Raw genomic sequence first — 24,615 nt, 5'->3', positions numbered from 1 at the left:
GAATAGAAATGATGCAGCCAGATGATGAAACCGGGTCTGTGGTATTCAAAAGCTCTGGGGGTATTATGTTCATTTTGTGAAAATTCAGGGAGTTATACATTTATGATGTATAACTGTGTGGATGTTACACTTCAGTAGAATGTTAGCTAACAAGGAATAAAAAGGCCATGGGGCTCTTCCATCTCTCAGTGTAAGTCAATGTGACAAAATTCATATGGAGACGAGCAGGAGACAGTCATGGTGAGAGGCATGGGCTGTGATGTTACTGCCTATTCAACACTGATGGCATTATTTTTAATTAATGAAACAGTAAATTTAACGAATGTATGCTTTAGGAGGTCTCTCCAACCATGGGCCGTTCTCCAAGGACAATGGGTCAGAGATATGGTCTAAGTGACAGCCCACGCCAGTGGCCTGAGGCTGCCACAGTTAGGCAGGAAGCCTAAAATAGATGAAAAAGTCATAACACATAACAATATGTGTCTCTTCTTTGGTTCTCTTTTTTGGTAGGCTTTCTTCTTCTCCATTGAAAACATGTACAAACACATAGAATATCCATTTAGTTTCCACTTTGCTGGATAGTAAGCTCTCCAGCAGGCCTGGTAGTATTTTAGAAGAGTCTCTCCTATCATCTACCATTGTATGTTTAGAAATGTAAAATAACTTTATCACTAGCCTAAATAATACGGAATAAGGATAGTAAATCTGCCTTTATAAAGAAAGCCCTGGGGCACCTGAGTGGCTCAGTTGGTTAAGTGTCAGACTCTTGGTTTCAGCTCAGGTCATCATCTCAGGGTCCTGGGATCGAGCCCCACATCAGGCTCCCCACTCACCAGAGAGTCTGCTTGAGATTCTCTCTCCCTCTCCCTCTGGCCGTCCCTCTGCTTATGTGTTCTCTCTCTCTCTCTCAAATAAATAAATAAATAAAATCTTTAAAAAAAAAGAAAAGAAAAAGAAAAAGAAAGCCCTACCAGGGTACCTGGGTGGCTCAGTGGGTTGAACATCCGACTCGTGATTTCAGCTCAGGCCTTGATCTCAGGATCGTGAGTTCAAGCCTCACTTTGGGCTCTACTCTGGGTGTGGAGCCTACTTAAAAAAAAAAAAAAAAAAGCCCTACCATATGAATCATTTTGAGGTTAAAATCCTTATGGCTTATCATGTCATGATTCAGCTTGATTAGGGCAGTCCCAGCACAAAATCAGATGAAAAGAGTAGAAGGAAGGGCCTGTGCTGCGTGTCAGGAACCGGGTTCTGGTCTTGCCACTAACTAGTCACATTAAACAAGGCACTGAAAATGGAGGATTCTCCTTCCCTTTTCAGTAAGATGGAACAACTGAGCTAGATGATTTCTAAGGTTTCCTCATGACCAAACACTCCACAATTCTGAAGTGGCTCGGAAATAAGTATACTGAATTCCCACACGCATATGGCACATTAACAGACATTAACCACCCTCTCATGAAAATTACGGAGCCCAATTAGGGCACGGGAGGCTACCCCACTTCTGCAGGACAGTAAGCAAATGGCGTGCTTATGGGCAAAGCTTTGATTTTCCTTTAAAATACAATCTGGGGGCGCCTGGGTGGCTCAGTTGGTTAAGCGACTGCCTTCGGCTCAGGTCATGATTCTGGAGTCCCTGGATCGAGTCCCGCATCGGGCTCCCTGCTCGGCAGGGAGCCTGCTTCTCCCTCTGACCCTCCCCCCTCTCATGTGCTCTCTCTCTCTCATTCTCTCTGTCTCAAATAAATAAATAAAATCTTTAAAAAAATAAATAAATAAAACACAATCTGGGCTTCCTCCAGTCCCTAGACATCTGTCAATCCTGTTATAGGCCATGATAATAGCTCTGAAGGATTCTTACCTGACTCAAAGGCCCGGCAAGGACAAAAGAACCAGGGTACAAAATGGGGAGGCTAAGCAAATGATGAACGACATTAGAGGCCTTTGAAAAGATCTCTTCAAACCCCCGAGAGATCTTAGTGACTGGGCTGTCCGGATCATTATCAGATGGACAGCATCTCTAGAAAACAGAAAAATCCTATTTGATTATATAGTTAAAAGCAGAAAATCCAGTGGCTCACAGCGAGGTTCTAGAGAGAGGCAGACATTACCAGGATGTGGAGGCTGTATGACCACAAGCAAGTTTCCTTAGGTCTCCAAGTCTTAGTTTCCTCTTCAATCCATTATTAATGGAAGTTAAAGAGGGCTCTTGTGAGGAATAAATGGGAGAATATACCCAAAACACTCAGCATAGAGCCTGGTGCAAGGGGAGAGCTCAACAGCTCCTCCACCCCACCCCGAAATCCTCTTATCTCCACACAGGCATCTGCTAAGAAGTCACTAGTCTGTCTGATATACCAGTTTCCTGTACATGCTTTCCTTTTGTAGAATCTCTGCCCCAAGGTCTGGGGACGCTAAATGCCCAGTAAGGACTTGCTAAAGGAATGAATAACTTATAAGGCACATAACACAATACCAAGACACAATCATGATCCAAGTGGACCCTCCGGACCCATTTCTGTTGGAGACCAGTTCATTTTGTAATTACCTGAAGTTAGAATTTTGTTTTTAGGATCCATAAAGACAAGGACCATTCTGCGTCAGCTGTCTGACTCAGGGCAAGTTATTTAACCTCTGAATGCCTCAGTTTCCCCTTCCATAAAAGGGGGCTAATAATAGTAGTCTACTAACAGGGTTGAACATGAAGTGCCCAACACATGGCACTTACTAAGCGTTAGCTACATTACATCAAACCTCCTGAATGATGAATTTTTCCATCAAGTGATGCGTGAGCAATGAAAACGAAAGCTTACCTGTTTCCAGGTCCTGTGTGACTGTCAGTACCACCAGGGAATCTTTGAAAATATTCAAGTCCCTGCCTCCTCCTCCACCCCTGCCTCTTGTCTCACTCCCTTGGTGTAGGTCAGGCCCAGGAATCTGAATTTTCAATGAATCCCCTGAGGGAGTCCCAGCAGATGGTCACTGAACTGGCAAATACTGGCTGGAACATGCAGAAGAAACCAGATCAAATGTTGGGTGATTCCCCTCTCCCTCCAAGAGACGGATTTATGGTTTGGGTAAAAACCATTAAGAATACATTGGTTTTTTCATTGGTTTCACTTTGAGTTTCTGCCTCCTGTGATGCAAAATGAAATCATAGGAAGGCTCACAGCGTGGGTCCTCACCTCCCACGTGAGGTGGAGTACTGTATGACCAGAAAGCTTAGAACTGAAACACAAGTCAAGGGGAACCTATATATATATATATATATATATATATATATATATATATATATATATATAGGTTCCCATATTTGCTTCCTTTCTTGCTTTTTTAAAAACCTTGTAACTCCATTGAGACATGTGTGACACATGGACCCATGGAAAAGAAACAATGTCAGTTACCGGCCAGACGAAGCTTACTTAACCCTGGATTTGAATCAGTGTATGAAGTTGTGACTCTAATCTCATCTTTACAGTATTCAATTTAGGGAGAAATAAGAGCATTGGAAATAAAACATAACGGGGTCTCAAGCACACCGTGGGTGGTCTATAAGAAAGGATTGACATATAATGATCTCAGAAATTTAAAAGAAATAATGAACAGAAAGCAGCCTAATATACAGGATCAAATGAACCAAACTGCCAAAACTCTCGGACAGGTTCCAACAACAGAAGTCAATGGGATAACAACAGTTTAAAATTATGCAAAATGGATAAAATGTTCAATCCCATGAGACCAGAGCAGTAATTGTGATGGACAATCACCCAATGGAAGCATCCATATTTCCTGCCTGCTCTTAGCAGTATCTTACACAGCACAAGCACTTAATATTAATCAAAGATGATCATAATCGGCTCATAAAAGATACTAAATAAAAACATAAAAATATTGTACACCCTCCAAAAAGCTTTAAAAATACCATTTATCATAGCACCAAAAATTTTAGAGCTCATAGGAATATATATCATATATATTTCTACATGTATATGTAGTAATATGTTTGATATATGTCATATATAGTTTTATAAAGAAAATTACAAAACTTTCTTGGAACACTGAAAAGGATATAAACATAGAGAAATCAGTGTCTGTGCACTTATATAATGTGTACTATGTGCTTTACACATATTATATGCAACACATTTAGTCATTTAATCCTCTCAAATAGGGACACCTGGGTGGCTCAGTCGTTAAGCGTCTGCCTTCGGCTCAGGTCATGATCCCAGGGTCCTGGGATTGAGTCCCACATCGGGCTCCTTGCTCGGTGAGGAGCCTGCTTCTCCGTCTCCCTCTGCTGCTCCCCCTGCTTGTGCTCTCTCTCTCTCTCTCTCTCTCTCTGACAAATAAATAAATAAAAATCTTTAAAAATAAAAAAAATAAATAAAATAATCCTCTCAAATATCCAATAAGGTAGGTACTCTTATGATCCCTACTAACAAATAAGGAAATGGAGGTACATCAAGGTTAAATACATTCTCCAGGATGATGTGGCCAAGGAAGAGCAGAGCCAGGAAGTTGGGCACCGTCCTTTTGAAGACTCTGCACACTGCCTTACAATGTGGTAGACCCCCCACTGTAAACATGTCACTTCTCCCCAAACTGGTCCACAGATTCCATGCAGTCCTAACAAAAACTCCAATAGGTCCTGTTAGGGAATTTGTGCTGCTTCTAAAATTTACGTAGAAGGGCGAAGAGCCAAGAACACCAAGACAGGCTTGAAGAAGAACGAGGTGGAAGAACATGCCCTCCCAAACATCCTGACTCACTCTAGGCTGTGATAATGAAGACAGTGCAGGGTTGGATCAAGCATTGACAGAGACCAATGGAATAGAATAGGGAACACAGAAACTGATTACTAAGGTCTGTTGCACAAACAGCCACTGATACATGACACAGGTAGTGTAAGTCGTGGTTGGGCAACCAAATAATCATTTAGACAAAAAATGAAAATAGACTCCTACCTTACAACATTTGCAAAACCCGCTTCAGATAAATAAAATACAATAAAATCACATGTGAAAGGCAACACTACAAAGAATAGTAGAGAATATCTTCATGAACTAAAGATAGGGAAGAATTTCTTAAACAAGATGCAGAAGTATCAACCGCAAAGAAATCAACTGATAAATCCAACAATATTGAAATTAAACAGCCTGCGTGCCTGCAAAGGCATCATAAACTAAGAGGAAAAAGAAAAGTCACAAAGTGGTCAGATATTCGCAACACATATAATCGATAAAATATTCCTATCAGAATATATAAAGGAGTCCTACAAATCGGCAATAAATCAGTAAGAAAAAAGACAATCCACAGAAAAACGGGCAAAAAGTTTAAAACACCTGAGAAAAAAGGGTATCCAAACAGCCAAGAGACCTTATGAATCAGGGAAAAGCAAATTAAAACCACAATGAGACCTCGTTTCCTAGTCACCAGATTGGCAAAAATTAAAAAGTCTAGCAATACCGAGTTTTGATAAAGATGTGGAGGAATAGGAACTCTCATTCACTGTTACAGGGAGTCCAAACTGGAACAACCACCTTGGAAAACTGTTTGGAATTAGAGCGGAAAGTGAAAAATCCAAACGCCCTACAATCCAACAATCCACCTCTCCTTTGCACCCTGGAAAACCTTTTGTACAACGGGATTAGGAGATTTACACACATACAAGAATGTTCTTGACAGCCTTTTTCATAAGACTCAGAAGCCGGAAGCACTTCCAATGTCCATCAACAGTAAAGTAGAGAAAAACGCATCGTCGTTGTACATAGGAATGCCAAACAACTAAAATGAAGGAATCACAGCTCTAGACCTCAACGTGGTTAAATCATGCAAGCATATTGTTAATAAAACGAACAAGTAAAAAGTAATTCACGCCAAACACTTGCAAAACTAAGTGATGGCATTTAAGGAGACCTACATAATTGTAAATTTCCCACGGAGGGAAGAGGAAGGTGGTTTTGAAGTAGATTTCTTTCTTTTTTTTTTTTTTTTTTAAGATTTATTTATTTATTTATTTGAGAGAGAGCGCGCACACAGGGTGAGGAGGGGCAGAAGGAGACGGGGAGAATCTCAAGCTGACTCCCCGCTGAGCGTGGAGTCCAACTGGGGGCCATCTCCGGACCCTGAGATCATGACCTGAGCCAAAAATCAAGAGTTGGATGCTTAAGCGACTGAGCCACCCAGGCACCCTTTGAAGTAGATTTCTAAGGCAGTGTTCTATTTCTTAATCTGGATGGGGGTTACATAAGCCACGTGTTCATTATTCTTTAAACCACATATATCTATTCTCTACACTATTCTGCATGTATACCGTATTTCATAATTTCTGATTATCCTCTTAAGAAAGCGCGATTCATCTTCCTTAATAGGAAAGAGGCTTGCTTTTCAAAAAGAAAAGCACACCACATACTTTCAAACTACAACATTCAAAGATATATTTCAGATGATAATCCATCGAAGAGAGCAAGAGTGTTCAATTACATGGAACCCTAAATAAAAGCGACAATGAGCTCACCAAAATCTGATTTTACTACCATTTTTATACAAGTGAGAAGACGAAAGCCTGGTTATTCACATGGATGTTGGGTTGCATTATCCGCTGGGGGAATTACCATAAAAATAATTAGAAAAGAGGTAAGAAATGCAGAGCAGAACAAATCCTTGATGATGCTTGAGTCACATTTTAAAGCCATGCTCTCTAAGATTGATATATAGCAACACAATACTTTTCAACACTTCTTTTATATTTCTTCATCTTTTGCCTTAAAACAGAATTAAGAGCCCTTACCCAAACCTAAGACTTTCCACTCTGACGGCAACTAAGTACAGAGCTACGCAGAAAGTACAATGTATTTCCCCGAATGTCTCAACTCACGCTCGCACAGCAAATGGATTTCTGCTCTGCCAGAGTTTTCGGAAAATGGCTCTGCATTTGTTTTTACTGGGAGGCCACTTAAATCTTACCCACTTGTTTAGCTGCAAGGATTGAAACAAAATGTTTGCTGGCAAAACAAACACTGGTTTTAAAATTCTCCACTTGGGCTGCTGGATAAAACACTTGTTTACTGAAACAAATGTTTTATTTGGAAAACGCCTGCCAGTGTGGACACTTTCCAAAAAATACACCATGGTGTGCTAGGGTGTGATGTCTCACCCTCGACAGAAGCTGGCATTTTAGGGTAACCTCACAAAGGAGGCTACCCTCAGAGAAGAGAAGCACAATGGGAAAACCAATCTGTTTAAAACAAAACAAAACAAAAACAACCCCTAAGGCGTAAAATGCTTTTGGGTCATTAAATAGGCTAGTTCAATCCCCTCAAAGTTAATCTCTTTATAATCAAGGTTTATGAGTGAAATAATAAAATAATAATAATAATAATGGAGCCAAGCCTCTTTAGATTTATTCTACGCCTTCTGGCTCTCCTATGTGACCTGGCATGAAAGACCATTTCTATCTCTTAAAAAGATACACTAGAACCCTGAAAGGCAATTGTGATGAGCACCGGGTGTTTACAATCACTAAATTTAGTGTTTGTAAACACAATACAATTTAGTGTTGAATCGCTAAACTGTACACCTGAAACTAATATTACATTGTCTGTGAACTCCCTGGAATTTAAATAAAAATTAAAAAAAAAAAAAAGAAATGCCATTATTAACCACAAAATAGGATTGAGCATAAGGCATGTCTAACTTGAAAACCATCCAAGGAGATTTACTTTCTTAGGTAACAGGGGAACATCCTGAAGGATAGCCTTGGGACCCTGTGGTAACTTTCGTATGAAGGCTCCAGTAAACACTTTGACCAATTAAGACTCTCACCGATAAAAGCTCAAGAATTTTTAGGGGCGCCTGGGTGGCTCAGTCGTTAAGTGTCTGCCTTCGGCTCAGGTCATGATCCCAGGGTCCTGGGATCGAGCCCCGCATCGGGCTCCCTGCTCCGCGGGAAGCCTGCTTTCCCTCTCCTACTCGCCCTGCTTGTGTTCCCTCTCTCTCTGTGTCTGTCAAATAAATAAAATCTTAAAAAAAAAAAAAAGCTCAAGAATTTTTATCAATAGTTTCCTGCTAATGTCAGGCAATGAGAAATAGAACAGATCATTGTTATAGATCATAATAATGGCCTCCAAACTGTTTAAAAGTACACCCCCCATCTTAAAAAACATTCTGCATATATCCAAGTATATGCACATTTTATATATCATCTATATACTACTATTAGACATCATAAAACATATACAAAAATGGACAATGCAAAGGACTTAACAGACATTTCTCCAAAGAAGACGTACAGCTGACCGATGAGCACATGAAAAGATGCTCAACATCATTAGTCATCAGGGAAATGAAAATCAAAGCCACAAGATACCACTTCACATCCACTAGGATGGCTATAATATGAAAAAAAAGGGCTGTAGAGATGTGGAGACTAGAACCCTCCTACGTTGTTCGTGGGAAAGTGAAATTGGTGTAGCCACTGTGGGAAACAGTCTGGTGGTTCCTCAAACCATGTTAAGCTTGGAGTTACCACATGAGTAATTCTAGTCCCAGGTATCTACCCAAAGAACTGAAAACAGAGATTTGAACTGATACTTGTATGCCCATGTTCAGAACAGCATTATTCAAAATAGCCAAAGCGTGGAAACAACCCAGATGTCCATCAACAGATGGATAAACAGAACGTGGTCTATGTAGATGATGGAATATTACTCAGCCATAAAAAGGAATGAAGAACTGACAGCTGCTACAACATGGATGAACTCTGAAAACATAAGCCAGACTCAAAAGGACACACAGTAGTCCTCCCTCATCTGTGGGGATGCGTTTCCCAGAACCCCAGTGGATGCCTAAGACCACAGATAGTACTGAACCCTACATATACCAGGTTTTTCCTATTCATACATCTATATGATGAAGTTTAATTTATAAACTTTAACACAGCAAGACATTAACAAGCAAGAGATTAACAATAATAAAAAAATAGAACAACTGAAAGAATATTCTGTAATAAAAGTTATGTGAATGTGGTCTCTCTCTCAAAATGTCTTACTGCACTCTACTCACCCTGCTTCCTCTTGGATTGGTATGAGATGATAAAATGCCTATGTAATGAGAGGAAGTGAGGTGCATGACGGAGGTGCTGTGATGAAGTGTCAGGCTGCTCCTGACCTCTGAGCATACCTCAGAAGGAGGATCATTTGCTTCTGGACCACGGTTGACCACAGTTAACCGGAAGCACAGAAAGCAAAACCATGGGTAAGGGGAGGACTACCATATACTGACACAAAATATCTAGAACAGCCATAAAAAACAGAAAGCAGAGTAGAGGGTGAAGTGGGACTTGGGAAGTTACCGCCTAATGGCTAGGGGGTTTCTCTTTGGGGTGATGAAAAATTTTGGAAATGGACAGTGGGGATGGTTGCACAACACGATGAATGTAACTCATGCCACCAAACCGTATACTTAGAAAGGATTACAACAGCACATTTTCTGTGATATCTACTTTACCCCAATTTTAACAAATTGAAAAATATAAGGTGAGCTAAAACAGAGGTTTGAATATTTTCTTTTCACACTGTAATGGGTCACTCTGCACACAATGGGGCCTGGTGGCACGTGGGGGAGGGGGCCTCTTTGCAAAGCCAAACCCGGAATTAGTGAATTGGATTGGGTATGGGGTAGAGGAAATACCGAGGAGATAATAGGGTCTGAGTTTTGGTAAGGACTACAGCTCAGAAAGACTTTTATTTTTCATCCCAAAGGAAAGAGGGCCCCTTTCTGTAACCTTTCCCTAGAACTGAATACAGATCATCTGCAAATTCTTGCCCTACCTCATGCCACAGACCCGGATATCTGAATCACCGCAAAAACACCAGGAAAACCCTCTTCGCCTCTATTCCCAAGTGTTCGTTAGAATGCAGCTTACTCCCTGCAAGGGCCGCGTACTGCCTTACGAAACAGACCGTGTGCTTTTTCAATCACTTTATGGTCTTAGGTAAGACCCAAGTCCAACTTAAAATATTCCTTTTCAAAGCTGTTTTCAAAGTCATTTTCATCACTTTTCCCCCCTCAGGCTCATGAGCATCAATCATGGGGAAAAGTGACAGGAAATAGTAAAAAGATTAACAGCTCAACATCCAGAAGCACCCACACCGCCTGTGCGGAAAGTGTCAAATATGAGGCTGGCCGAGGACCAAGGTAATCAAAAGTAAAATACACATGACTTTGAGGGCTGGGCTGACATCTCAGGGGGCAGAAGGCTCTGTTAAACACAGAAATGACAAAGCAAAGGGGCACGGCTATTGAACAGTATCTTTCTGTACTAACACGCAGTATTAGAAATTTCCTGCATTTATCATCACAGAATTTCACTGTAGAATAGGCTCGTGTAGACTGTGGGGTTATTTGATCTTAAAAGCTGGAGTATTTTTCTAGTAAAATGTAAGAACCCAGCTTTAAAGGAAAAGTCAGGGGCGCATGGGTGGCTCAGTCGGTTGTGTCTGCCTTTGGCTCAGGTCACGATCCCAGGGTTCTGGAATCAAGCCCCACGTTGGGCTTCCTGCTCAGTGGGGAGTCTGCTTCTCCCTCTGCCCCTCCCCCCATGCTCGCGCGCGCTCTGTCTCTCTCTCTCAAATAAATAAACGAAATCTTTTTAGAAAATAAAAAATAAATAAAAGTCAAAATTGAAATACATGAGACTCCCAGGACCACCTGAACTTATATTTTCTATAGATCTGTGATGCAGCAATATGAATTTCTTTTGGCAATTAGTTGAAACCCATGACTACGCTGTGCTGGGAAGAACAAACATCTTCTAAAACTGCAATATGGAACAGTTGATTTGGAGCACCTGAGTGGCTCAGTCAACCGGTTAAGCGTCCGCCTTCCGCTCAGGTCATGATCCCAGGGTCCTGGGATCGAATCCTGCATCGGGCTCCCTGCTCAGCTGGGAGCCTGCTTCTCCTTCTGCCGGCTGCTCTCTTTCTCTCAGACAAATAAATAAATAAAATCTTTAAAAAAAAAGAGAAAAAAAACCCAGTTGTTCAAAGATCTATATAAAGTCTGCTTCTAAACAGAATTCAGTAAATTATCCTGGGTGCATGTGTGTGTGTGCTATCACATAGGATTGTGAATAGTAGGTATTCCAAGTTCTTGGTGAAATTCTAAACTGTCTATACCTGGCATTGTTATCAATGGAAACCCTTCCATTGGTAATTCAGTTCCTACCATGAAATCTTGCCTTTTAAATTATGAATCCTCCAAACTAAGATAAATATACATAAATATTCTGATTTAAAACCATTCAGTTTTACGAAAGCACTAATTCGAAAAGACATATGCACTCCTATGTTTATTTATTTATTTTTAAATATTTTATTTATTCATTTAGAGAGAGAGAGAATGCACAAGTGGGGGGGAGGGGCAGAGGGAGAGGGAGAAAGAGAATCCCAAGGAGACTCCATGATAAGTGTGGAGCCTGGGGAGGTGCTTGATCCCCACACCCCAAGATCACCACCTGAGCCTCAATCAACAGTTGGATGCTTAACCAACTGAGCCACCCAGGTGCCCCTTACCCGTATATTTATTGAAGCATTATTTACAACAGCCAAGCTATGGAAGCAACCTAAGTGTCCACTGATAGATGAATGGATAAAGAAGATGTGGTAGTTTGCATTGGTGGTTCAGTGGTAGAATTCTCAAGAAGATGCGTTATATACATACAATGGAATATTAGCCATAAAACAGAACGAGCTCTTTCCATTTGCAACAACATGGGTGGACCTAGAGGATACTATGCTAATGATACTATGAAACAAGTCAGACAGGGAAAGATAAATACCATTTGATTTTACTTCTATGTGAAACAAAACAAATGAGCAAACAAACAGAAACAGAATAATGAATACAGAAAACAAACTGATGGTTGCTGGGGGGGCGGGGGCAGGTGACCAAAAGAGGTGAAGGGGATTAAGAGGTACAAACTTCCAGTTATATAAAAAAAAAAAAAGTCAGGGGGATGAAAGTACAGAATGAGGAATACAGTCAATAATACTGTAATAATGAAAATAATAATATTGTAATAATGATGCATGGTGACAGATGATAATTACACTTACCACAGTGAGCATAGTATGATGTATAGAATTGTCTAATCACTGTGTTGTACACCGGAAGCAAATATAATATTGTATGTCAACTATATTTCAATTTTTTAAAAATGTTTTTTAAAAAGGCATTCAGTTTTAGTTCCAATGCTGATACTGGTTCAAACTCTTTTCTAAGGGCCTTCTCACATGCTATATTAAAAAAAAGTTGCCAAACTGGTTTTAACACATCTTCTCAGGACTGATAAGCAAAAGTTGACTAAAGCAGTCTTGAATAAGATAAACTCAGAATGATTCTATAAGTTTTCTCAAATTTAGAAGCACTTTTTAAATGGGTTGTTCAATAAGCTATAAATTTCCAAAGCCACGAGAGATAAGTGAAGGCATTTCTCCTTTGGTAGAATGTGAACATACCACTTCTCTTCAACTGCACCTGACATCCTGTTGGAGTGACTAGCTCCAAACCTGTTTTGTGGGTATTATGAATGACTGAGTGCAAACAGTCAAGGGTTGTGAAAATAAATTTTCTAATGTTAAAAAAAAAAAAGTGAACTGTAATAGATTTCGGTTGACCAAGAACTCTGACAAACAGCAACAATACCTCCAATCTTTCTTGTGTATCTTACTCAACTATTTAACCTTCAAAATTGTTTCATTTCGTGACGTGATCCTTTACATGATAATAAATTCACAGGTTCTTGCTCATTTTGAATTTTTTTTGGTCGTTGATACCCTATTTTCCTAAATCCTTAAGATTTCACTAGAAAAAAATAGGATAACAGCGGCAGATGTGACCTTCCCCTCCGCGTGCATCAGGAGCTTATTTCTACAGGGCATACAAAAACAAACTCTGCAAACTCTAAGCAAGTGTGTAAATTAAATTCTGTAAGTTCACATTTGACTGAGCATCTTCTCTCCTTCTACTCTTGGAACTTCAAGAAAACTTTAAAATCGGTATCAAGGTGCTAGTACTATTTCTGGCATCTTAAAGAAATCTCAAGCATAAAATTGCCTTTTTCCTCCGCACTAATTAACTTCACAATTAGCAGCTATGAAAAGCTGTCCCCAGGCAAGCCCATCCTACAAGAGCCTTCTCTCAGGAGGGCATCTGAACGCTCTAAGCCTGCGCTAATACCATTCTCTCTCATTCATAGTTTTGTGTGTAACCTGGGATTCATTTTCTGACATTTTTAGAAGAGTCCCTTACATTGTAAATGAGTTTAAAAACCTAGATTCTAGTGCCTAGCAACAGTACTAAATGTACACTTAAAAAGAGTTAAGATGGTAAATTTTATGTGATGTGTATTTTACCACAATTTCAAAAAAAACAAAACCAAACCAAACCCCACACCTAGATTCTATCATCTTTTTTTTTTTTTAAGATTTTATTTATTTATTTGACAGAGAGAGACACAGCGAGAGAGGGAACACAAGCAGGGGGAGTGGGAGAAGGAGAAGCAGGCTTCCCGCTGAGCAGGGAGCCCAATGCGGGGCTCGATCCCAGGACCCTGGGATCATGACCTGAGCCGAAGGCAGATGCTCAACGACTGAGCCACCCAGGCGCCCCGCCTGTATAACTTTTAACTCCCCCCAAACTGAACTAGTAATTTTTTTTTTTAAAGATTTTATTTATTTATTTGACAGAGAGAGAGAGACAGTGAGAGAGGGAACACGAGCAGGGGGAGTGGGAGAGGCAGAAGCAGGCTTCCCGTGGAGCAGGGAGCCCGATGTGGGACTCAATCCCAGGACACTGAGATCATGACCTGAGCTGAAGGCAGACGCTTAACGACTGAGCCACCCAGGTGCCCCTAGATTCTATCATCTTTCACTGTTCTTCAGGGGAGATTTAAAAAAAAAAAAAGGCTCGGGATGCTCGTCATAACATCAGAAGGTGAATCTGTCTCTTGATAGCTTATAAAGGAGAAAGGAAAAGGAAGGGCCAATGATAATCTGTAGCCCGATAATAATTCGTAGCATCAGGTTAATTGAAAATTGGCTGTGACGGAATGTTTGCTACTGCTCAATGGGACAGACGTTTGTTTTTCTGACAAGAAAGAAGGAAACAGATCCTTGGATAGACAGGTATTCTTTGAAAAAGGTGTTAATAGTCATCGCCTTTTTAGAAAACCAGCCCTAAATTTCTGACTATTCCTTTCTAAACTGGAGGACCTGTGGTGTGTGGAGCCGACAGCTTCCCCCGCCTCACCTCTGACTCTTCCCTTGAAAAGGATCAGCCAAATAGTCTCCTCCTGAGAAGACTGCCAAATACCACACCCTGGGTCTGTGTCTCCAAAGGTACAGGAAGTGGTCTGCCCAGGGCTGCCTTATTGCATCATCTCCAACAGGCTTGGATGGATGGAATGTGAGTCACTCAGCACCATACACTGAGCGTCAACCCAAATCCCCTTCCTACCTAGCAAGGCAGAGGACTTCTGACACATCCATCCCTGCTCCCAACCAGTGCTAAATTTGGAAAGCAGCAGGTCATCTGGATAAAAACAACTTCCAGCCCTGCCTATCAATGACTGTCCATCAGAAACAAAAGCAAAAGGACAGGCTGAAAGAGACACACTCAAAGGAACACCTTAGAACTCTTGCTCTCCCAAGCGGGGACAGGAGACTCGGGGGGGAGATCTCAGAACTGGTTGAACAAACTGGCTAAGACACTGGCTCTCCCAAGGAACCCATACCAGAGTGGCCTGGAAAGCTCATTAAGAATACGGAGTTCCGGGGCGCCTGGGTGGCTCAGTTGGTTAAGCGACTGCCTTCGGCTCAGGTCATGATCCTGGAGTCCCTGGATCGAGTCCCGCATCGGGCTCCCTGCTTGGCAGGGAGTCTGCTTCTCCCTCTGACCCTATCCCCTCTCATGTGTTCTTTCTCTCTCATTCTCTCTCTCTCAAATAAATAAAATCTTAAAAAAAAAAAAAAAGAATACGGAGTTGCTAGCTCAGGAGACTGTGATTCAGTGCCTATGGGGTGGGACCCCCTTAATCTGATGAGCCAGGTTCAGGAGCCATTGAGTGAAACCACTTGGGCTAGAACAGGGCTGGATCAGTAGATGGGCTCTAACTACAGCCCCAGGAATGACCACTTTGTTGTGCTTTATGAGGAAGGAGAAGAATTTTGAAAAATCATACATATGTGTTTATATGTTTTTTTATACACATAAAAAGTCTAATTGTGAATGTTCCCTCACACTGGTCCTTTCGCCACCAAGTTCAAACTGAGGAGTTCATTCCACACCTCTGGCCAATAATCACCTACTTCTTTGTGAATGACTCACATCTCCACCTCCAGCCAAGACTCATCCATTTTCCTTGAACCCAGCTGCCAATCACAGCTTCGAATTCCATTTCTCAAATCAACTCTTCAATTTACCTTGGACTCTGGCTTCCTGTTCCGATTTCTGCTCATAGTACCACCTTCTCACAGCTTCCAGATTTAAATTCTTATCCACTGCCCTCCACATCCACATACTATAAAATATGATCAATTTTCCTTTTATAACAACTCACAAAGCATTGCCTTCCAACAAATTCCCTTCAATACTATACTTGCCCAGCCCCCTTGGATCCTTGCAATAGCCACCCATGGTCCCTAAACCCCCACTCCAATCTAACTCACAAGATCAACCTCCCCCAAATGCAACTGTGACCATGCATTTCCCTTACTCAAAAGCCTGTCATAATTCCCCATTACCTGCAGATAAAGTCCTTCCACCAACCTTGGACGGGCATTCATGGCCCCTAACTGGTCTGTCCCTAACCTACCAGTCAAATGACAAATTTCACATTTGATCCCTCTCCCGTAGCAAAGCTGATCTATTCAAATTCCCCTAATGTTTCCTGTGACTTCCTGCCTCTTGGCTTACCTCATTTCTACCACTTTTTCTTCCTAGCTATAAAAATTGTCTACATCCTTGAAGGCCTAAGTTCAAGTTCTACCAACTCCCTCTGGAGAACTTCCTGATGGCTGCCATCTGACAACTATCCTTCCCAGAACACACCCAGCACCCTGCGACATCTGAGCCCTTCCTAAGTAAGGGTGTGACCTCTCCCTTTCACTGTCCCTCACACCCTCTGCTCTCTGACCCCCTGGAAGCTCCGGGGGCCCCTTAAGACTGACCTCTCACTGACAGTCAATCGTATACTGGCTGTCTGAGTTGCCAGACCTCTCCCTACAAAGAGCAAACCTTCTATCTTACAGAGAGAAGCAATTTAGTTTCACTGCTAACATTTTAGAGAATAAATAGAAGAAGAAAAAGATGTTTGTTTTTATTTATTTATTTTTTAAAGATTTTATTTGTTTATTTGACAGAGAGAGAGAGGGAGAGGGAGAAGCAGGCTCCCCGCTGAGCAGGGAGCCCGATGCAGAGCTCAGTCCCTGGACCCCGGGATTATGACCTGAGCCGAAGGCAGTCACTTAAGCGACTGAGCCATCCAGACGCCCCGAAAAAAAAAATGTTTAATTTCTCATTCCATTTCTCAATTCCTGGTACCTTCCATCTATGAATCCATCATCTCTTCTTAGACATATACGTGTATATTTTTACTTAACTCCTGAACAGTTAAACTTCTCGTATTTGTCATCTAGCTGTAGCCCCCAACTCAACCACAGATTTGACTCTTTTAGGAACATGAATATGCTTCTCTGTAATCTCCACAATGCTCCATGCAGTTCTATACACAAAGTAGTTGGTGAAAGTGTTTAAAGCATATGTTCATTCAAAAAAATTTTGGGGGGGTGGCAGTGAGTACGTGGTTACAAACGCATGGCCCAAAATAATCTCTGTGAGAAAGTGCTACACATAGATGATTTCTTGAGAAGTGCCCCAAAATTTATGTAACAAATGTTTTAAATACACAAGGACAATTCACCACACTAAGGATCCTATTGTTAATCTTTTTTTAAACAGATATTCACTCCTTCATTTAATTTGCTTTATAAATCTTCATTCAATTTGCTTCACAACTAAAATGAAGACCACCCTACATATAAATGTTTCATGAACTCAGATGAAATTTGGGGAGTAGGGGAATAGGGAAGTGTGCCACTTCATTTTTTTTTTTTTTAAAGATTTTATTTATTTATTTGAGAGAGAGGGACAGAGATCGTGAGAGAAAGAATGAGCAGGGAGGAGAGGGAGAAGCAGAATCCCAGTGAACAGGAACCCGATGCAGGGCCCCATCCCAGGACTCTGGGATCATGACCTGAGCCGAAGTCAGATGCTTAACCGACTGAACCACCCAGTTGCCCTGCCACTTCATTTTTTACTTTAATTTTCAATTCATTTCTATAGCAACAATTCTGGTTTGAAGCAAGGTTTTAAAGTCTAATTATCTCACACAGAAGGAAACCATGCTCCTTAACAAAGTGACAAAATCTAAGATCATGAAAGTGTTCATTTTTTTTTTCAAGTTTCCAGAAAACTATTGTGTAACTCTACCCTTTACATTCAGAATGCAAGAGAATTCGATGTAGGGGATCTGTCAGCTTCCGATGTAGTTGGTCTACAGTTTAGGCCAACACTGTAAGTGAGAATGAAGACTTTCACCAGTTGAACTGAAGATCCTCTATCTAGAAAGTAATGTGAAAAGCCCAAGTCTCCCAACCCAAAGAAGACCAACTATTATTATTAATGATTATTATTCCCATTTTACTAGTGAGATACCTCAGTGAAGTTAAAAAAAAAAAAAAAGTAACCTGGGGAATGGTTAGATGTCCAACAAAGTTTTCACTACAAAATAACCTCTTCTTGGGGCGCCTGGGTGGCTCAGTCGTTAAGCGTCTGCCTTCGGCTCAAGTCATGATCCCAGAGTCCTGGGATCGAGCCCCGCATCGGGATCCCTGCTTGGCGGGAAGCCTGCTTCTCCCTCTCCCACTCCCCCTGCTTGTGTTCCCTTTCTCGCTGTGTCTCTCTCTGTCAAATAAATAAATAAAATCTTAAAAAATAAATAAAGATCTTAAAAAAAAAAAACAAAATAACCTCTTCTTTCACATATTTAGAATATGATTCAATTTACAAAAATTACCAGTTTTGCTTTCTATGAATATACACTCTTGAATGCAGAGGACATCTCAATTTGGGTTACTTTATCAAGGGTTGCCTTGGAAACAGAAATTTACATTAATTCCTAAGTCAGCTTTTCAGATAACTCTTAAGATCTCTTTAGAGGATAACACACCCCTGTTCTGCTTCTGAATAAAACCCCAGCTGCTGCACATTTCTTCTGAGTTTGTGGCCTTATGGTTCTTTGGGCCTTGCTTCTACAGCCCTGTCCCATCCTCTGTGACTAAGGTCCCCTGAACAAAACCAGAAGGAAAAACGGGATAAAACTCAGGAAGGGTGCTCAAGAAGAGCTTTGAGCTGCCTAGTCCACAATGCTAAGCCTTCTTTTTGCAGTCTCTTCTCTTATTATGATTTTTTCCTCTTGACTCTGCCTGTGTGACCAGCATTCAAACCCAAAGCCCATCGCTTTTAAATCTGGATTCCTCCCTCGCCTAGTCACATGCTTGGGGTGTGAGGGGCCACCGTGCTCAGGAGGGAACTCTCACTGCTTCTGCTTTGAGAAGGGCTGGGTTTTTGGGGTTTTTCTTCTTCTTCTCCTTTTAAGAAAGGCCTTTTCATGTTTGCTTCTCAAGCCCTCCCCAAATACAAAACTGTCACTGTCCTCTAGTCCTTCCAACTCTAGGGTATCAGCTTCAAACCTTTGTTAAAAACTTTGGTAAATTTATGGCCGCCGGGGCCTGCACTTGGGAGACTCCAACTCTAACGCAAAAACGTCTCATTTATGTTCTTTGAAACAGCAAAAAACAAACACGAAATGGGGCAAAACCCCACCTCCTCCCCAGCTTTCCTTTCACGTCTTGGTTCAGTAATAAGAAAAGTTAATCCACCCCCTAGTGCCTGCGCAGCCTCCTCGTCCTGGTCAGGCTCACCTAGAACATTCATGGCATCATTGCATCCAAGCCAAACTCGGTTACTGAGGCAACTAAGTTTTTCTTCCCAAAGGGTCACAGGGAAACACATCCCTCGGGATCCCCTGGTAACCGTCCACCGATAATGCTGGGGAACCACAACAGCAAAAGACTCGCTTTCCAAGGCTGGCGCTGGCCGCCTCTGCCGGCAACGGGGGAGGGGGGGGTTCTGCGTGGGGGTGCGCAGCGTCCAGTTACATTCCTGACCCACTTTCGCATCCCTCCTTCCCCCTCCTGCTCCTCCTCCTCCCGGGCAGGCCGCGAGGGCACCGGCGCTCGGCAGAGCCACCCGCGAGCCCTCCCTAAGCCGCCGCGGGCGGGGTGCACCCGGCGTCGGGCTCTGCGGGGGACCCGGAGGAAGCCCGCCCCCCGCCCCCACCCCCGGCTTCCCCTGCGCGGCCCCTCCCCGGTCACATGGGCTCGCGAGCACCTGTTGGCGACTTCAGCCCCTAGCGGAACCCCTCCCGCCGCCCAGGCGAAGCCCCCTGCGGGAGGGGATGCGAACGCTGCGCGGTGCACGCTCCGCAAACCCCGCCGGGGTCCGCGAGGGCGCGGGGGCCGGTGGGCGACGCCGGCCCGGCTGCTCAGCTTTGCAAAGTGCAAAAGCACCACGGCCGCGCGGCGACTGGGTGGAGGGGCGCCTACTCCTCTCTCCTCCCCGCCTCCCCCCCCCACCCCCGGCCGAGCGGGGAGGTGGGGGTGCGCCCGCCCCCAGCCCGACTCCGCTGGAAACCTGGGCTCCTCGCGGGCGCCGGGAGGGGATGCTGCCGAGTCCGGGCCGGGGCCGCAGGGGCGAGGGCAGGTAGCGGGTGGTGACGGGTGGGTGTGTGTTCCGAGCCGCCGAGTCCAGGAAGGGGGCGGGAAGCTGCCGTCTCAGCTGCAACTTCTGAGCGGGCAAAGCAACTCAGCAACTTTGCCTGCGCCGCGCCCCTCCCCCGCGCCTCCCGGCCGGGCCGGGGGCTGCGCTGCGCTCGGGGGCCCCGGCGCCGGGCCCGCTGGGGAACAGACCTGGGGTGCGGGCGAGCGCGGGGGGTGGCGGGCCGGGGTTGCAGAAGTGGCACAGCTGCCCGGGGGGTGGGACTGGGGGTGCGCCTCCGCGCGCCCCGGGGCTTGGAAACGACGCGCGGCCCCCGCCTCCGGGCCCTGGGGCCCCGCGCCGCACACCCCCCCCCGCCCCCCTCCGTGCCGGGTCCGTGCCCGCTGCCGGGCTCCGCTCGAGGAAGGGGCGGAGGATGGCGGCGGAGCCATGGAAACTGCAGGGTGGATAAATAAGGAGAGGGCCGCGCGAGGCCGTTCCCCCGGCTGCCAGCATCTCGGCGGCGGATGCGGCGCCCTGCGAAGCGCGGCCGCGCCCGCACAAGTCCCCCCGCGCCCCGCGGCTCCGGGATGGGCCGGGGGGCGCCGCCGCGGGAGGCAGGCCCGGGCCTCGGGGGAGGTGCGGGGCGGAGGCGGGTGTGAAGGTGACCCGGGCCTCCCGGGGTCATGGGCTGTTTGTTCCGGCCCGAAGGACGGCGCGAGGCCCTGGCCGGTCCTGCCAGCCCGGAGAGCCCGGGGAAGCCCCCAGATCCGCGGCCAGGAAGATGGATTCGCGCAGTTCAGCCATTCCGAAGCATCCGAGGGGCTGAACTTAGGCGTGCGGGGTTAGACGGGGAACCTGGGCCAGCCTGGGGAGGGACCCGCCGTCCCCGAAGTCTTGCCCCCCAGCCCTCAGCGGTCGGATTGGCAAGATGGAGAAGGATGTGAGCGGGTGGCTTGGGCCAGGCCTGTGCACTGATGCAGGGGGGAGCCTGAGGGGCCCCGGCCATCCACCGCACCCTTTCCCTGGAAGCAGATTTATGAGTCTCTCCAACTTTCCCCCAGCACTCACATACTTCATCTGACTCACTGTAGAGTTACTGATGCTTTACGCCCTAGCCTAGCCTGTAAAGGGCTAGAGATTTTAATGGTGGTGGAATGAAGTTGAGTCACTTCAGGGTGTGGGGCTCTGCAGAGGTAAATGGGTTACTTCAAGTGAAAGTAAACTACGTGTGTGGAGAAGCCCGTCAACAGGCTGAATGATTTAATTACATGCCATCTTAATTTAAAGAGATTTACATGCTCATTGAGGACAGCGGGACAGTTACATTCTGATGTGGACCTAGCAATTTCTAACTGAACAAGGTCTGGTTCACACTTAAAACGGGTGACCAGTATTTCCTTTTTTTTTTTTAACTTAAGAATTCTTATTCTTTTACTTCTTAATAGGAAGGAATAGTCTTTTACCTGCTTCCTCTGAAATAATTGTGAAAGCTCTAGGCTAGAGCATAGCTGTCCAGAGTGGTGTTCCAGAGAACACTAGATCCTCAGTAGGCGGTACGTGACGTCTGACAAAAGGTTCTGTGGTCGTATTACCACATCTCATCTATCCCAAGATGCATGTTTTTTAAATTTTAACATCTCTGATGTCATATTTGTTGGCATCTTAGCTTTGAGTCCTAGTTTTCTTTCTTAGTGGTATATGGAATAAGGAAGTTTGTTATACAACAAAGAAATGCAGCAAGTATCTTTATAGAAAGACTTTCCAGAATCTTCTGTGTGCTAAGGTGTTTGTGAATTGCCAGGAAGTTGTTGTATGCAAACTTTCCTAAGTGTGTCTGTCCAGTCACTGGTTTTTGTGAGCATGATTGTTCAGGGTTGGTATTCCTTTCAGGAAATCCTGCTCTAGCAGTTGCACCAGATTTGAACACAGTTAAGGAAAATGTTCACATTTCAAAATAGTACCTGAGTGTGCTCAGGGGTCATGAAATGATAAACTAAATTGAGTGTCTTTACACAAAAGGGAGAGACCGTTTGAGGAGATATTCACAGCTGTTCACATTCAGCTCTATTAGAAACTGAATCAGGATCATTTTTAGGGAACTAGTCCCAGTGAACATTCCATTCATCAGAAAATTCATGTATCTGATACATACTGTTGCAGTTACACTACCTCCTGTATTATTTTGATTTGGAGAAGTTGATAAAAATGCTTTATTAGGCTGGCACTAAGCCACTCCAAAGTATGACCCCAAAACTCAGTATAGAAAAATAAAAATGGTGGTGAGTGTATAGAAGTATACTCTAAAAAAGAAGGAGGGGTACCTGGGTGGCTCAGTGGGTTACATGTCTGACTCTTAATTTAGGCTCAGATCATGATCTCAGGATTATAAGATCAAGCCCGGCATTAGGCTCCACCCTGGGCGTGGAGCCTGCTTAAGATTCTCTCTCCGTCTACCTCTGCCTCCCCCCCCCCCCCCGCCCCGTGCGCGCGCGCTCTCTCTCAAACATAAAACAGGAGAAGCAAGCAAGCATATAAAAATTTCCAAAGAGAGATGAAATTTAGCAAAAAAAAAAAAAAAAGGCTCTCATTCATCTCTTACCAAAGGTCACAGGCAAGGTCGGATTTCTATAAGTGAATAAAATATTCAATATTCACTGTATCAAGGTGTGTATCAAGTACCTACCAGGTTCTAGACACTACACTAGGCTTTGATGATAGGAAGTCGAACCTGAGAACATCCTGCTCCATAGAAGTTTGCGTCCTGTAGGTGAGGCAGGTAAGTATAATAAATTGTAATACAATATGACATTGAGGCTTAGAAAGGTTAACGACTTACCCAAGGGAACTCAAGTCAGGCTTTGACTGGTCTGATGATTTCAAATACCCTGCTCTTGTCTCTAATAGACCTGCTCCCATCTTCGTAGATAGCATCACGAAGATATAGTACTTGAAATTAGTTAAACATAAAATCAAACATATTGAACCTCAAGAGCCAGAAAGAAATGGAGAGATGACCCAGGCCGACCCCCTTCATTTTACAGGCCTGGAAGCTGAGACACAGAGAAGAAAATGGATTTGCTCAAAGTTATACAGTTATCTAATGACTGAATTAAGATTAGAATCAAGGTTTGTTGACTCTCAGCTCTTTGCACTATGAAGTGCCTGCCCTACGGTAAGAGACAGTGAGGAAAGCCTCAGCAGCCTCTCTTTCTACTCTGGAGCTGTGTGGGCCCATCTCAGTAAAGGCCTAGGGCGATTGTTGAATTGGTGATAAAAATGCCCCATGACTAAGCACTTATTTAAAGAAATATTTCTAAGAGGAACTGCAAGGGGATTTCAGCCGAGTTCCTTAAAAACAGCCACTATCCTTAAAAGTTGAAGATAGATTTGATAAAAAATAAATATGGGACATTTGGGGGAAATTTGAATACTACATATTAGAGACTATTAAGGAATCATTGTCACTGGTTGAAGTAGATCTGCAATGCTATTTTTGAAAAGTAATTTTGACGACTTTGACATATCTAGTGAAATATTTGCACTGAAATTACATGGTGTCTGGTACTAAAATAATCCAGCTTTTTTTTTTCGGGGAGGGGGGGACTGAAGATTGTAAATGAGATGAGTTGCCATACACCAAAACTAGGAGGAGGTATGTGAGAGTTTGTTATACTATTATCTCTACTTTTGCATATTCCCAGGGAAAAAAGTCTCTTCATAGTGTTGAAATACCTTTTTGTTGGAAGTTTCAGAAAGTTATTTTTTCCTACCAGTTGAGTCAAGGTCAGGGAGAAGTGTAATCAGTAATTTTAATTGCTGACATTTGCATAGGCTAGCACCTTATAATTTACAAATTGTATTCACACCAACACAGATCTTTCCTCACTCTCCTGGATTAGTTTAGGTCTGAAGTTGAAGGCAAAGGATCTCAATTGTGTTGTCTACAGAACAATGCCTGAAGCCCTCTCTGAAAATTAAATTTTCTTAGCACTTTTAAATGGTAGTAAAAGGGGTGCCTGGGTGGCTCAGTCGTTAAGCGTCTGCCTTCGGCTCAGGTCATGATCCCAGGGTCCTGGGATTGAGCCCTACATCGGGCTCCCTGCTCGGCGGGAGGCCTGCTTCTCCCTCTCCCACTCCCCCTGCTTGTGTTCCCTCTCTCGCTGTGCCTCTCTCTGTCAAATAAATAAATAAAATGTTAAAAAAAAAAAAAAGATAAATGGTAGTAAAAATCCAGAGGATTTCCAGGAATACTGAAGGCAGGCACATGCTGAGCTTGCTTCTGCCTTGCAAGAAGAGTATTTCCCCCCTTCATTTTAGGTACACACAAGGGGATGTGTTGTGATTTATCTCAACTAGCTAACATTCTTACTACAAAATATTAAGCCAATCCCAAAGCCACATTATCATGGAATCTATAATAGTATTAAGGGCCTCTTTGTGGCTAAGAAGAATTGGTGTGTTACTGTTTTTATTATAAGATTTATAGAGCTGGTTTATAATACTGTATTCTTAATTGTATGGGTAATATATTTAAAACACATGTGGTAGCTACAGTTCTGGTTCTATTTTTAAGTGACTTTGGGGTTTTTTCCCCCCTCTTTCTATTCATATAAGGTATACCTGCATCTGGAAACTATCAAAATATCACAAAGACAACACCATGAATGTGGTTAATTAAAGGAATAGACACCATGTAGGTTATAAGCAAGATCATTATCATTCAATAAATATTTT

General features: G+C 43.4%; 1 protein-coding gene across 1 annotated transcript in view; it reads right to left on the bottom strand.

Moving 5' to 3' along the window:
• The window catches only part of RREB1 (ras responsive element binding protein 1), a 172,918-nt gene extending 153,017 nt beyond the window's left edge, over window positions 1-19,901 (bottom strand). The window contains exon 1 of the mRNA XM_036103911.2: window positions 19,816-19,901. The gene's annotated coding sequence lies outside the window, so the exon portion shown is untranslated. The remainder of the gene's footprint in view (window positions 1-19,815) is intronic.
• Between the last annotated feature and the right edge of the window lie 4,714 nt (window positions 19,902-24,615).

This window comes from Halichoerus grypus, chromosome 9, assembly GCF_964656455.1.
Source record: "Halichoerus grypus chromosome 9, mHalGry1.hap1.1, whole genome shotgun sequence".
NCBI classification, from domain to species: Eukaryota; Metazoa; Chordata; class Mammalia; order Carnivora; family Phocidae; genus Halichoerus; species Halichoerus grypus.
Note: the sequence above shows the minus strand (reverse complement) of the source record. Positions and strands in the feature narration are given on the sequence as shown.